The 16,172-nt window shown below is 50.2% G+C and overlaps 1 long non-coding RNA gene across 3 annotated transcripts in view; it reads right to left on the reverse strand.

Annotated features, from left to right (window-relative positions):
• Positions 1 to 15,921: 15,921 nt before the first annotated feature.
• LOC128342362 (uncharacterized) overlaps positions 15,922 to 16,172 on the reverse strand; it is a 58,894-nt gene continuing 58,643 nt past the window's right edge. For all 3 annotated transcript variants that reach the window (XR_008314932.1, XR_008314930.1, XR_008314931.1), the window contains exon 3: positions 15,922 to 16,090. This is a non-coding gene — a long non-coding RNA (uncharacterized LOC128342362). The remainder of the gene's footprint in view (positions 16,091 to 16,172) is intronic.

Below are 16,172 nucleotides of genomic sequence, written 5' to 3' on the forward strand. Positions count from 1 at the left end.
CCCACAGGAGCATTACTTGAGAAACACCCCCCTGAACCCACACTTTGTGTTCCAGTTCACTAAATAAGGGTTTCCTCCTTTGAACTGCAGGTTCCCAAGCGTTGACTGCGTCCCTCCCCCACCCCCGGTAGGTGCTGTGCCCTCCCCCCATCCACTCTCCCCCCCAAAAAAGGTTAAAAACTTGCCACCCACACCACAACTACTCCACCCAACTGCCCGTGCCACCCACACCAGGGGTCCACCCTTTAACCCCCTATTTTTTAAAAAAACCCTCCCAGACCCATCTCCCCAATTGGCTTGGTTGACTCCCAAATTCTAAAAGGACACCCTCCCCCTCATTTCAATTGGCTTCCCCCCCATATCAAAAAGTCTTCCTTTCCCCCCAATTGGCTTCCTTTTTTTAAAACAACCCCCCCCCCCCCACCGTCTCCAAATCAGCTGCCTTTTTTTTGGCCCCTAAGCCCCTCCAAATTATTTTTTTGACCCTGTCTGGCCTTCCTCCTAAAGTCTCCCTCCTTCTGACCTAGCAGCATGTCTGAGCACCGAGTGGTGGGCAGGGCTCGATCAAGTTTGGCAGGCAGAGGTGGGAGAGGCCAGGTGCGGGGTGTGCCTGCGGCACGGGGAGGGAGAGGACGCGGGGAGCCTGAGGACACCCCGGTTCTCCCCATTGGAGAATTCTTCGCTCCAGCCCCATCTTTGGTGCGCAGGACTCAGTTCCCCCTGCCTGCTGCTACCAATCGCGGCAGAGGTAGAGGCACCGTTAGGGTTGTGGCGGGTCCCTCCTCGCCGGCAGCACCAGGTGCTGCTGAGGTACCACCAGTTGTTGTGGTGGAGGAGACTGCGGAGTTGGAAGAGCAGGTAGAGGGCGGTGAGGACCGTGCGGCTGGCAGCAATGCAGCGAGGTTCTCCCTCCCTCTGGGGCCCCTTCCCCCTATCCTTTCGCCGCTCAGTGGGGGCCCCCCTCGTGAAGCCCGACACTCTGGTGGGGAGCGGTCTGGCGAGGTGGTGGAGGAGAGGCCTGCCTCTCCGATGCCAGTTGAGCCGGGCCCTTCCTCCGCTGTGGAGGGCGGAAGTGGCGGGTTGGGTGGCAGCAGTGGGCAGGCAGCGGCGGCCGCCCCCCACCCCCAGGACTGCAGCCACCCCACGAGAAATGGCCTAGGACGGCGCCCAGGGCGCAGGAGGCCAAGGGCAGTGGTGTATGGGTGCATTTTGAGGTCCCTCAAGATGCCCCATTCCATGCCCGCTGTGTCCACTGCAGGATGCTTGTCAGCCGTGGAAGGGACCCTGCACACCTGGGTACGACGCCTATGTGGAGACACATAGAGCGTCACCACCTAGGTCTCAGGGGACAGGCTGGCAGCGCTAGTGCACCTTGTGCATCTGCCACTAGGGTGGGCAGCGGCAGTGTGCCAGCCAGCAGGCAGGCTACACTGCCCGTCCAGCGGTGGACGCAGTCCTCGGGCAGCCAGCGTATTGTTCACGTGGACCATCATCACCTCACCCGCCTCATAGGGGAGATGATTTCCACCAATGACCAGCCGTTTCAGGTGGTCGAGAACAACGGCTTCCGCCGGATTCTCCAATACCTGGCTCCCGAATACGTCATCCCCTCAAGGACCACATTTAGCTGGAATGTGGTCCCCTCCCTGTACCACCGGTGCAGGGAGCTCGTGTCGGCCGAGGTGCGTGCAGCTCCGGCCGGGACAAGCGTGCATTTCATGACTGACCTCTGGACCAGTGTCAGTGGGATGCACGCTTCTTTCCTGGCCCTCACTGCCCACTGGTGGGGACCGGAGAGTGAGGGGACCTCCGCGGGCGATGCTTCTGGGTCCGGCGCAGCTCCCGATGCACTACGGCACAGGTGGGCCGTCCTGCACGTGGAGACGATGGACACGAGGCACACCGGGGAGGAGGTGGCGGCCGTACTCGACCGCCAGATAGAGGAGTGGATTGGCGGGTGTCCACACCTCTCCCGCGGCTTCATTGTCACCGACAATGGAGCCAACGTTACCGCCGCTGTCGAGACAGTCATGGACTGTGTGAACATACGGTGTATGGCACACACGCTCCATCTGACCGTCAGGGACGCCCTTGGCCTTAAGGAGCTTAAGGCGTCCCAGGAGAAGGGGGCCCGCCCCATCCCAGCTGCTGTTGCTGCCACGGCCACGCTTGTGGATAAGTCTCGCAAGCTGGCCGCCCACTTCCACCGCAGCGAGAAGTCCAGGAGACTGCTTCGCCAGAAGCAGGATGACCTTGGCCTTCCTCTCCATCTCATCCCTACGGATGTGGAGATGCGGTGGAACTCCACCTTCCTCCTTTTCCAGCACCTGTTGGAGCAGGTGAGAGCCCTTGTCGCCCTGGCGAGGGATGAGTCCTTGGATGTCTGCAACTTCTCGAATGCAGAGTGGAAGCAGATGTCGGAGGCGGTGTCGGCACTCGAGCCCTTCCAGCTTGCCATGAAGGGCTTGTGTGGCGACACCACTCCCTTGAGCCAGGCGCTGCCCACAGCTGTTGGTCTCGAGAAGCTGATGGGTGGACTCCATATCTCTCTGACCACGCCAGAGGGTCGTGCTCTGGCTGGGAGGCTGAGGTCTGGGGTTGACAGGTGGCTCGTTGATGTGCTGGGAGACAGGGAGGAGTATGTCCTCGCTTGTCTCTGTCACCCAGCCCTCAAGGGCAATGCCGTGAGTGCCAACGAATTGCCCAGGTGGAGGGGCATCCTGGTCGAGAAGGTTAGGGAGGAGGAGGCCGCTAGGGCCCACAGAGACCAGGGTGTTGGTAGTGGTGCGGGGGCGGCCCTCGCGGCCCAACCCACACCCAGCAGCAGCATGGGCAGCCAGCCGGCGTCAGCTTCCCCTTCCCCTCCCTCTTCCCAGTCCAGCAGCGCGGCATCCCAGGCAGCGCCATCGCAGCAGCCACTTGCTACCGACTCGAGATCCGCCCAGTGGTTTCAGCGGTTCTGCTATGGTGCCATGCCTGGTATGCGGGAGGCTCGACCTGCCAGGCCCCCCTCCAGTGCTGAGCAATGCGTTGCGCAGTACTTGGAGGAGCCTGTGGAGGGAGACGGCGTGGACTGCGCACAGTTCTGGGCGAGCTGCTGCCAAGTCTGGCAGGACCTGGCGGTGGTGGCTGTGCGCCTCCTCTCCTGCCCCCCAACCAGTGTCCAGAGCGAGCGGGTGTTTTCACGTGCTGGGGACGTGGTGACACCCTCTCGCTCCCGCTTGGACCCTGGTCTGGTGGAGCAGCTGGTCTTCCTTAAGGTGAACCTCCCCCTGTTGGGCTACCCCAAGCTGGAGTTTGAGCCGGGCGAGTGATTACCGTGGGTTGCCCCATGGTTGGTCACCTGCCTGGCTCGACCTCTGTGCTTATCCCTCCCCTCCCCCCTTCCACCTCTAGCTGAGCTGACGTGACAGATGCTGAGCCGTGCCAGCCAGTCGCAGCGTGTAGTGTGCCTACACAGAGATGCAGTGGTAGTAGTAGTTGTAGTGCTGCGACTGGCCAGATGTTTACAATGCCCATGCCCACCTAAAAGAAACCCAATGCTGACCAGCACAGGCCCTTTATCTATCCACCTGTCAGCATTTGGGGACCTGGCGTGGGCACGGCACACCCCCGCAAAGTAGCACAGCCCACAGAGTACTAGACTTAGCGGCAGCGGCGGGTATACGTTCTAAAATGCAGTGTAAATATGTAAATACTGTATGTAAATAAACATGTAAATAAATTTTTCTTTAAAAAACCCATGTTAAAATCAAGCCTCAAAATTATGCAAAAGAAAGAAAAAAAGGTGACAAAGGGATGACAAAATGATGAATGCTAAATGAACTGATTTTATTGAAAATGACATGTTACCAGAAATCATGTGTGGGGGGCTTGGTTTACATGGAGAAAGTAATTGGATGATTTTTTGTAATGAAACGAATGAATTATTATCATCTTATGTTCATCTTGATTGTGGTCACTGTTGATGTTGGCTGATGGCAAAAAACCCAAAACCATCAGAATAGCAATGAACTGGCTGCCAACACAACATATTGATTGATAACTCTGCAGGGGGGGGGAATTGGGTCTGTGTGTGTGTGTGTGTGTGTGTGTGTGTGTGTGTGTGTGTGGTGCAGGCTCAGTCTGTCTCTTCCTGTTGTGTGTCTGTCTGTCTGTCTGTGTGTGTGAATGGATGCCTAGCACTGTCTCTGTGTGTGGATGCTTTCTGTGTGTAGTGTGCTGTGTGTCTGTCTACATGTTTTTTCCTCCCCCCTCCAACTCCCTCCCCCCCATGCCTCCCTCCATCCCTCCCCTCTCATCCTCCCCCCTTCCTCTTCACCACCTTCCATCCTCCCTCCCTTCCAGCCCACCACCTCCTCTCCTGCCCCCAACCCCGGTCTGGCAGATGATGAGAGTCTGGTCTCTCCCACCGAAGCACACACGTGAGCACGTGTGTGCACAAATATGTGGCTGACCAACTCTGAGCCGGACCCTCCCCCCTTTCAATCCCCTCTACATCCCTCTCCCCCTCCCCTTTCCTCCCCCTCCCCTTTCCTCCCCCCTGCCTCCCTCCCTCCCCCCCTCCTAGCTAGCAGCGCACACATACACACACAAAACACCTGTGGTGGCAAACACCACCAGCACACATGCACTCACACTGGTGCCACCACCTCTGCCTTGGGCCTCTGTGTCCTTGAGCAAATATGTGGTGGTGGACCAGAGAAGCATTTCTTTCCAGCAAGGCAAAAGGCATGCACTCACTGCAAACACACACACACACACACACACACGAAGAAGAGGTGAAAAGACAAGAAGAGGCAACTTCTAGAACCAGCAGCAGCAGGTGAGTGTCGTGTAATTGTGTTGCTTCCCAAGGCCACTGCCCATGCTCAATGCTCAGTCTGCTGAAACTAAAGAACTAGCTACTATCATCCTTCCTCACACGCAGCTCAGCTCAGCTCAGCTCAGCTGCACAGCACACTGACTAACTAGACACTACAGCTGGTGGTAGAAAAAACAGAAGTCTAGATTCTAGAAGATGTCCTGGTGGATTTTAAACTTTCAAATCTGTGCTAGGATTGCCTCACCTCCTCCTCCTCCTCCTGCCTGTAATTGTGCCCTCTCCCCTTGCAGTTGTGCCATCGTGATGGGTTGGTGATGTGCGTGCGCCGTCTACTTAGCTCTCTCCTCCTCATGTTGGCCGGGCTTGCTAGGCACTGGCTGGCAGCAGCTGTTGGCTGTGTGCTAGGCTCAGGCTGTGGCGCGCGTGACTGGACTGGGAATGTTATTGTAGCGGCAACACTGGTTGTGGTGGTAGCAGTAGTAGCTGTTGTTGTTGCTGGGCTGGTGGCTGCTGGCCTGTGCTGACTCTGCGCACTTGGTCTGGTCTGGTAATTTGGATGCAGATGTAGGGTGTGTGTGCATCATCCATGGGGAGCATCAGAGCAGAGCAGAGCAGGTTGGCTGGCTTCTGTCTGTCGGGCCTAGTCAGTGGCAGGCACTGAGTGAGGCGGTGGTTTCTTTGGGCATCACATTACCCATCATGCAGAGCGGCAGGTCTGCTGCTCTGCTGCTCCGCCTCCTGCTTCTTCTCTGTGTGTGTGCTCTTGTGCTTAGTGTGCTGCTCCGCTGCTGCTGCTAGGCTGGCAGGCAGCACAGCAGTGGCCTTTTTGTTAGATCAGAGAGTGGGTGTTATCTCTCTGAGTGTCCTCCTCTTACTTGCTTGGATAGGAGTGGTGGTAGTAGGTAGGCATTAAGATGGACTGACTAGGTGTTATGTGTTAGGGCGCCCAGAGAGAGGGGCAAAAAAGACGGGGTGGCAATTGTTGGGTTGCTCCTAGTATTATTGGTGAATTTTTGAAGAAAAAAAATATTTCCCATTGGCTAGAATAGGGGCTTGGGGCTGCCCCAGACCCACCTCTGTGGGGTGGCAGCACCCCCATAGTGGGTCCGGGGCCATGGCAAAAATGGCCTCAGTCCCTCCCAGCAATCCCCGGAGAGATAGGAGTGATGGTTCTGTTGTTTCTGAGGTGTTCTGAGTGAGTGTGGATTCTGTGATAGCAAATGAGAGTGGATTCATGGTGTCTCATTGGAAATCTCATTAGCTATCATAGAATCTACACTCAGAATACCTCAGAAACACAACAGAACCATCACTCCTATCTCTCCGGGGATTGCTGGGAGAGACTGAGGGCATTTTTGCCATGGCCCCGGACCCACTTTGGGGGTGCTGCCACCCCACAGAGGCGGGTCTGGAGCAGCCCCAAACCCCCATTCTAGCCAATGGAAAAAAATTTTTCTACAAAAATTCACCAATAATACTAGGAGCCAGCAATTGCCTTGGGATTTTTGGGGTGGAGGACACCCATGGGTGGCTACCACCCACCCCAGCTTTTTTGCCCCTAAGTGCTCCACATTGTGAGTTATGGGCAAAAATTAATTTTTTAAAAAAAATTGTAAAAAATCAGAGGAAGGTCCAATCGACTTGAAATTTGGGTGGCAGGTAGAACACAAGGTCCCCTTCAAAACCAGCCACTTTTTGCGATCCGAACCGGTTCGGTTCGGATCCGAACCGGTTTGGATCTGAACCGGACCGGGGGTGGTTCGGCAAAACCAAAACCGAACCACCCCGGTCCGGTTCGGACCCGGTTCAGACTCGAACTGAACCGGGAGAACCGGTTTTATGCACATCCCTAAGCCACACGGCTCCCAGCAGCAAACCGCCCAAACTACCTCTCCCCTTAGCTGAGGTTAACGGAGCGAGCGCTCTGTTAACCTCAGCGTTCTGCTTGTGTGTTGCCGTGGAGCGCGGTGACACATGTGTAGACCCCTGACCAGGAGGCTGCAAGCAGCCTCCCGGGCTCGGGGGTCTCTGCAGGATGCCCCGCGCACTCGCGTGGGACATCCTAGAGGACCTAGAACATCCGGAGGCCGCACGCCCCCCAATCCCTGCAGCCCCAGCCAGCACCATGACAGAGCCAGCAGTCGTGTGGGTGGCCAATCCAGCTGCCCAGGGCTCCGCGGGCAATCGTCTGCAGGGAGAGTGGGCTAAGCCCGCTCTCTCTGCCTAACCCTATCTGGCGATCCTCACTGATTGTGAGACTCGCCTCATTGTATCAAAGCACCCCACCTTCTCAGCTATATCAGTATGTTTTTCCGGAGGGTTCCCCCACTTGTCTCTCCATGAGGCATCTTTTCAGCTATCTCTTTTTTTCAAATATCTTCTCCTTTTCCTTGGACAACATCTCGACTAGTTAATCATGACTAAGTACTACTGAAATCAATGAGACAAGTCAGTCATGTAACGTAAGCCCCATTCATTTCAATGGGCTTAGTGATGACAAACTTGTTCTGGATGTCACCCCTTAATTTTACCATTTAACCTATCCCCTGGCTCTTTAACATCTCTGTTGTGAAGACTTATAAGTCTCTGTGAAGATGGCTCAAATAAATCCTCATCTTCCTTCTTGCAGTGGCTGACATACTGCAAAGCAAGCTGCCTGTCTAGGCAACAGGCATACTCACTGCTTCTGTGACACTTTAAACCCTGCTGGCACTGCTTGCAAAAGTGGACAGGCTCAGTGTCTACTAAGGAGTGTGACCGCTGATACTCCCATCAGGCATACATGCTGAGTGTTATGTGAGGCAATATTTTTATTTTTCTTCTCTTGGTTAAAATGACATATTCTCAAAATATGTCATAATCTTGCCTTGCCATTTAAACTTGCCAAACAGAAACAACCCCCTGTTATGCATTCTAACTAACAAATCATTCAGATCTTTCAATTATAGACTTGCAATTCACTTTGAAACACTTCAGGCTAAAGAAAAAATAAACAAATAGCCCTCCGATATTCATTTCACGTACAGCTCTTGCATGATTCTTCTAAAAAATGACATTCTATTATCAAATTATCAGATTTCTTAGGAATTTACTGTTCCTTTAAGATTAATAAATAGTTGTCGTGTTTCTGGTGAATCCATTCCTTGATCCAAGCCAGCTCTTGAATGGTGCTTTAGTTACTATTTAGTTCAGTCCTAGTCTGGAGGCAGGGCAGAGAAACAACAACTAGCAGGAGAATAGAAAGCAATCTGCATTTGCCTTTCTGTAAATAATACTTGCTTCATTAAACCATTAACATTCTTAATTATATTCCACTGCTTGGTCCTTGTGTACCACAACTCCTTCCTCTGGATTCTACACTACAAGAAGAACTACTCATAGTTGAAAGAAGGGGAGAAGAGAAAATTACAATAAAATCTCCAGCCATTAACATAGTCCCTTTACTTAGCACAAGACGCTTTCAAGCTCTTTTCATAATTCCATGAAATAACAAAGGTCTATTTTTTTTTCTTATCTACTTAATTTTATATTACAGTGTGAGCAGTGTAAGATATTCCCCTTAGGGGATGGGGCTACTCTGGGAAGAGCAGGAGCCAGAGGAATTCTTACCCGTGGACTTCGGGGCCAAGGTCCAGGGCTTCCATACCCCTGGGGGGCCCCAAATTCTCTTTAGTCTGTCCTGGGTCCTGAGGTTTGTGCCCTCAAAAATGTACACGTTAAAAAATTATGCTTAACTTGTGGGGGGGAGGGCTCCAAAGGCTTTTAGGTTCAGGCTCCAAAATTACCTAGGTGCACATCTGGCAGTGTCACGAGCTCACTCGACTGAAGATGTTGGCCAGAGATATATGATACAATAGCCAGTAGCTCAGGTTTCAGTTTTATTGCTAAATAGACAGGTTTAACAGTCTCACCAGGGATACAGGAGTGAGAGGCCCAAATTCCAAGGTCACAGTCTCTCCGACAGAGATTCAAGCCAATTTGATGTGTTGTTTCCAGCAGTTGTTCAAGGCACAGGCTGCCTGTTTTATTGTCAGCAGCCACATGCACTTAATTAACACTTCACCCCCGCCAGCTGCCACAGATTCAATTCGGCTCCTGTCCTCTCACCAGCTGACTACTCCTCTGTAATTCCATCACCTGTTGCTGATGTTTTTCCGATCTGTATCCTCGAAGAGATAGTGGCCATTCAAACTCTGGCTCAGATCCTGACTAGGGGTGTGCAATTCGGATTTTCAGTGATTCCGTTCGGGACCCAAACCAAATCACCCCTGTTCTGTTTTGTGCCCAAATCTGGGACACCCGAATCACCCTTGATTCGGTTCAGATTTGGATTTAATCCGAATCCAAATCTGAATCGATTTGGGGGGAAAGGGGCCCAGGGGAAAAATATTGGGGTGGGGTGGTAGTGCCCAATGGGTGGAGGCTACCACCCCAATTTCAGGGGGATTGGACAAAGGGCTGATTTTTTGGGAATTTTTGAAGTTTTAGTGACTTTGGGGCAGTTTGGGGGCATAGAGTGGTTCTGCCCCAACAGAGTGGGGTGGGGTGGTAGTGCCTAATGGCTGGAGGCTACCACCCCAATTTCAGGGGGATTGGGCAGAGGGCTGATTTTGGGGGAATTTTTGAAGTTTTGGTGTCTTTGGGGCAGATTGGGGGCAGAAAGTGGATCTGCCCCAAAAGAGTGGGGTGGGCTGGTAGATAGCGCCTAATGGGTGGAGGCTACCAACCGTCCCCAATTTCAGAGTGATTTGGCAGAGGGCTGAATTTTGGTGAATTTCTGAGGTTTTTCTTCATAAGGTGTGCTAGATTGATTCATTCATTCATCATATTCATAGTAAGTGAGAGTGTGAAAAAGTGAGAGTGGGGTCAAGAGTTGTTTAATCGGAAAATAAAAACTCTTTTGCTATCATAGAATGAGAATTCACACCTCCAGAAAAACTCAGAAATTCACCAAAATTCAGCCCTCTGCCCAATCACTCTGAAATTGGGTACGGGTGGTAGCCTCCACCCATTAGGCACTATCTACCAGCCCACCCCACTCTTTTGGGGCAGATCCACTTTCTGCCCCCAATCTGCCCCAAAGACACCAAAACTTCAGAAATTCCCCAAAAATCACCCCTTTGCCCAATCCCCCTGAAATTGGGGTGGTGGCCTGCACCCATTATGCACTACCACCCCACCCCACTCTTTTTGCCCAGTTCCCATGCTATGCCCCCCAAACTGCCCCAAAGTCACTAAAACTTCAGAAATTCCCCCAAAATCAGTCATGAGCCGAATCACCCGAATTTTTCAGCCCCAAAATTCGGGTGATTCGGCTCAGCCCTGAAAAATATCGGGGGGCATCGGGGGTGATTCAGTTCAGCCCCGAATCACCCAAAATTTTTTGCACATCCCTAATCCTGACCCTTCTCTCCAAAGGTCTCCCAGCCCTGCTGCTCCCTCCTGCTCCAAACACTCACCCTGGCCTGTCTCAATTATCTCCCTATTCACATCTCCGCCTTGCTGCTCCTCAGGTGCCTCTCCACCTTCTAGTAAGTTGCCTGACCCCCACCACACCTCTCCAGTGTCCTCAAATAGGGGCATGAGAGGCAGGAGGTTCCATGTTCCCTCCCTGGCATCTCCAAGATAGGGCTGAGAGAGACTTCTGCCTGCAACCTTGGAGAAGCTGCTGCTAGTCTGTGCAGACAATACTGAGCTAGGAACATAGGAACCTGCCATATACTGAGTCAGACCATTGGTCTATCTAGCTCAGTATTGTCTTCACAGACTGACAGCGGCTTCTCCAAGGTTGCAGGCAGCAATCTCTCTCAGCCCTATCTTGGAGATGCCAGGGAGGGAACTTGGAGCCTAGATGCTCTTCTCAGAGTGGCTCCATCTCCTAAGGGAAATATCTTGCAGTGCTCACATTTCTAGTCTCCCTTTCATATGCTACCAGGTCAGACCCTGCTTGGCTAAGGAGACAAGTCATGCTTGCTACCACAAGACCAGCTCTCCTCTCCAGCTAGATGGACCAATGGTCTGACTTGGCATAAAGCAGCTTAGTATGTTCTAAAAAACAACCCCTGATCTCTGGCTTTTACAAAATAATTCAAAAATTAAAAAAAAGTTATGCTGATCACAGTATTAAATTAGAAATCTCTTCCACAGTTACTCCCCAAATGTATCCTCTGTTCTATTACACAGTCATGCAAAACCCCAGGATCAAGGAAAAAGAGTACTCAACAATACTGCGTCATCAGATAGATTGAGAAGAAACTTCCTCTCCATCAGTGTGCTTGGGAATTCAATCCCAGCATCCCTCCATTCTTTTAGAGGAAACATTTGTCTCCAACTGGGCACTTTCCAGACTAGCTGCTCATCAGCAGCAAAATGCCTCCATTCCGGCAAGTCGCATTCAGAACATAAACAGCAGGGGGAGCAGTCTCGCAGCAACTAACAACCTGAAAAAACCAGCAACTTTTTCATGCCGGATATACAACGTCCTTGCTCTATATCACAGTGATTAGACTTGCAACAAGGCATTGGAAATGTGAAGGGCACCCTTCTGCCCACGTAGGGACTGTGGTGTCACGACGCATGACGTGTGGAAGCACACTTCTGAGATTCGTCCTGACCCTGATGTAGGGTCTAGTGTGGAAAGCGCCCTGCAGGAGTTTTCTAAGCAAGATAGTTAGGGTGACTTCACATGTTACGGTGGCAAGTCCACTTCCACCAAACGCTGATTCCCAGTGAGCGCACCTTCCCCGGTGTGAGCTGCAAGTTTCATGCATTTTGTGACATCTGAATCTGGAAATGTTGGGTTGCTGAGCTGCACCTTCCTCCACCATTCGACATCTGCCATCCAACTTCAGATCTTGGTTACAGATGTCAGGTGCTAGAGAGAGGGAAGTGCTGGGCAACCCGACACTTCCAGGTTCACATGTCACAAAATATGCAGAACCTGTGGCTCATGCTGGGAACTGGCAGTTGGTGGGAAATGGACTTGTTGACATCACGTGTAAAGGCACCCTGTTGGTATGATCTGGGGGAAGCCAGTTTGTGCAATGTGTGACACACCTCCTGCTATGAAACCTCTTCCTCGGTCCATAAATGTTGCAGGGACTTGCATAAGGCTATCTGCTCTCCTTGCTGCAGATGAGGACAGAGACCATAGATGCTTTGGGCATCTGCTCAGCTAAGTGACCTTCTTGTGTGTCTAAATCTTTCTTCATTGCACTAGTGCAGCCAGGGGTGTAGCTAGGGGAGATGGGGCCCATGTTTGCCCTCCTCCCTGGTGGCCTCTCAAAGAGAAAGAGTTAATGAAGAAAATGGGGAGGGGTGGACCTGGGGAGCCCTCATGAGCTGGGGGCCTGGGTTCGTTGGACCCATCTGCTCAATTATAGCTACACCCCTGAGTGCAGCATTAGTCTGGAAGGTTGTTCACACGAGCAGCCCTACCAGGGCTTGTGCAGCCCTATGAAGCACCAGGATCAGCTCTATGAAGCACCAGGATCAGGGCCGATCCCAGCACTGTCTTGCTGGGTAGCCCAGCTTTTGTCCCCAGGCTTTTACTGAGGTAAGAAAGGTTGCAAACTTAGCTCAATCCCCAGTTGTGTGTCTGCTTAGGCAGCAGACACAGAGCCAGGCACCTCATGTGCTGGGCTTGCAGGGAATTCCCCCCAATGCACCGCGCTCCTCACATGGTGCACTGGGGGATTTCTGGAGGCCGGGCTGCATTTTCCCAGCCTCTAGATTGCCAAGCCTCTCTGAGCACCATGGCTCATGGCCCACATGAGCAAGCAGCGCAGCCAAGAAGAGGATGACAGTTGTCTGGGGGGGAAGGTAGCTACAATCCTGCCTTCCCTCCTCGCCCCCCCTGCTTGGCTCACAGGTCATGTGAATGACCTCCAGATGTCAGCCACTGTGATTCTGGTGCTGGATTAGTGCACCATCACTAAGTTCCTTCTCACACTAAAGTCACCCCACTGATGGTAAAGGATCTTGTGCTGTTGATGCTAGGCTGGCCTACAACATTAAGGAGAGTACCCAGAGTTTTTAGTCATCTAAACAAAGACTGTAATCCACTAGCCCTCTAGCAAATAGATAAGCTTTTGAGAAGAGGAACAAAGTTACACTTCTTTTCTATATTCACAACCTGTTTTGTTTTTTGCTTGTTTGCCGCAAAAAAGTCAGTGCGTATATATCTAATTCATCACACAGTCTGACCTTCAAAAGCAATGCCAATAAAACCATTCTTTCTATGCCAAATGTCAGCCTAACTGACTACTTTTAGTAAAAGTCAAGTCACAGGTATGTGTCAGACATGGAAAGAGAGAATTACTACAGGCATCATCTCAGTACTCCAAGGGTCATGACAAAAAGAGGCATTAATTTATTGTCAACAAATCCAACCACATGCTGATAGCATCTGTAAACATTTCATTCTTTTCTAACACACCTATTGAGGGAAATAATGAATGTTTCTTATCATACTCTTAGAGCTGCAGGGTGGAGGGCAGCATTTTTCATCATAGGGAGTGCTTAGAAGACTGCTAGTCTTTCAGTCCCAAGAACTCCAACTCTAGAGTTTCAGATCAGTGCTGGCCCAGGACTTCCAGTTCTAGTGATCACTTTTCAGTGTTTCTGAGAGGAAAAGGTTCCTCTGGACCAGTGTGACTGAAGTGCTCCCTAGACATTTATTAAAGTAAGTGGCATTTTGGAGAAGCATTGTTCCTTGCAGAGATCCATCAGGTAGAAATTAATCAGGTGCCCCTCTAGCAAGTGATGGAGGAAACTGCATCTGTTGAATTTTTGCCTGGAGACACTACCCTCCAGCCCAATGTTGAGTTGAAAGACCAAGGCAAAGTACAGAGCCTAATCTGTAAAGCTAGCATAACATACAAGGCTTATATGACAGAGGTTAAGGTTGGCACCTTAACTTGCAATTTCCATGTTCCTAGAATTCCATGAAAATTGAAATAACCTTAACTCAAATCTTAAATCAAAAGCTTATTATACTGTAATTTGTTGCATTCATTTCATCATGGGATAATAAATATAGGGAAGTCTCTTACATGTATGCTAAAACCCAGCAATACCATGACAAATTTTGAATTTTTCCATTGTTGCTATTGCTCCATCCATAGTTAATAACTAGTTTTGTTGCGATGGAGTGAAGTATTTTTTCTTCCAATTTTTGGCACTAATTTCTGGGTTTATTCTGCTGCCTTAAAACTTAAGTTATACTGAAAATAGTTTCTAAATATTATTATCTGCAATGCTGGATTGATTAACACCATACACCCAGCCTTGTTCTGGGGGTGGGGGTGGCTTTGTCCTACCCGGCCTTTGAAACATGCATAAGGCAGTGGGCGGGGATTAGGACCAGAACCTTGCATGGAGGCATGGCTTCACAGAAGCCATTAGCATGCCTCCCTACTTTGCATCTCTCTCAGTGGAACCTTTGGCAGCCCTCCCTCCTGTTGGCATCACTAAGCAGGCTAAGCAGCGTTTTTCTTCTGTTTCTTTACAGAATGGCCCAGTTTGCCCACTCCATTCTGTCGTTTTTAAAAGTCAACTAGTGGTAAATGACTTGACTAGCAAGCCAGAGGTTGCCAGTTTGAATCCCCGCTGCTCTTGTGAGGATAAAATAAGGGGAGACAATATATGTTGCCCTAGCTCCCTAGAAGAAAGGTGGAATTTAAAAAAAGTAATAAATATAAATAAGTAAAATTCAACTTCTGCAAAGATAAGCCTATGGCAGGTTCAAAGCTCAGATTGCTTCATACTTTTGTGATTTAATTAAAATTAATTTAATGCAATTTTTGTAAATTTCTTAATGAGAATATTGGCTTCCATATTCTTAAAAGAATATTTATTTCAAAATGAGATTCATTCTGGTTTTGCCCATAGACTAAATCCGGTACCATATTGGGTATAGTAAGGGGAGAGACATTTATTCCGCCATCTCCTTCAAGTTAACAATATTCAGTTTACAATATTGTATTTCACCAGTAGAAGATGGAGAGGAGCCTGCTCAGCATGAATCTAATTTGTTCTCCACATTTTCTGAACACTGGCTGAGATCAATAAGTTGTGGCGAGAAGGAGACATATTAAGAGAGCAGGGAATAGCAGAGGAAGCTGAACAACAAGAGATCCCCATCCCCATATAGCCTTGATCTCCTGTATTCACAAAGTTCATTTAACCTACTGGACATTTTCCCAACTACAGAACAATACTTTACAAGAGGTTTCAAGTGCCAAGACACAGCTAGTCACAATTCAAAGTCTGAATTGAAAATATTTCCAATGGTTATAGTGGTTGATAGTTTCAGTCGTAGCAACCAAACAAGATTTAAAGACGACAGGGAGGCTATTCTCACAATGGGGAGAAGCCGGGCTAAAGAAGCCCAGCCCAGTTTTTCCCCATTGTGAGAAACAGCAGGCTCGCGGGTGACCCCAGTGGTGCTCTGGCAGCTAGCTTGCCAAAGTAGCCCTCCCTTTAGCCCAAGTTAGCGGAATGAGTGTTCTGCTAACCCGGGTTTTCTGATTGTGTGCCACCATCATGTGGCTCTGCACCATGGCAACACAAGAGGAGACCCCCGCTAGGAAGCTGCAAGCAGCCTCCCAGGTTTGGAGATCTCTCCAGGATGCCCTGCACACTCACGCAGGGTATCCTGGAACTGCCGGGGGCCACATGGCCCCCGATCCCTGCCGCCCCTGTCGGTTCTGTGATGGAGTCGGCAGTTGTGTGAGCGGCCGATCTGACTGCCCAGCTATAAGAATCTGCTCATCTGCGTAGAGAGCGGGCTAAATTTGCTCTCCCCGCAGAACCCTCTCACAGCTCTTCACACTAATCATGTGAAGAGCCTCATGATCTTCACCAAAATCAGGCTTTGAATATACAATATTTTCTCCATTATGTGTTTTGGAAATATAATTTAATCCAGGCAACACATAGCTGAAATTGATTTATTTGTATAAGTTGTACAAATGTCTTTTTTCAAACGTTATTTTGAAACTTTTCAGTTGTACCCCAATGAGGGTTTGAGAGTTTACATTCTCTTGTAGGGATCCAATAAAAGATGTCTCCTTATATCCCTTTATCTTTGCAGTGTTGTGTATCATCCTACAGTGAAAAACCTCCTCTCTGAAATGATGTAGATTTGTGAAATAAATCCAGGCGCTTCAGCATGTGCCTTGGAAAACCCCTTTTGGTCCAGCTTAGCTAAGCACTGAAGAAACATTTATGCAGCATTCCCTTAGTGTATCACTCTGTTACAATCTAAGAACAAAAACAAAAAACAACACTTAGAATTATTAGAAGTATTCAGCACTAAATGTTCAAAGTGCTTGGGTAATCCTCA

Source organism: Hemicordylus capensis, chromosome 2 (assembly GCF_027244095.1).
Source record: "Hemicordylus capensis ecotype Gifberg chromosome 2, rHemCap1.1.pri, whole genome shotgun sequence".
NCBI classification, from domain to species: domain Eukaryota; kingdom Metazoa; phylum Chordata; class Lepidosauria; order Squamata; family Cordylidae; genus Hemicordylus; species Hemicordylus capensis.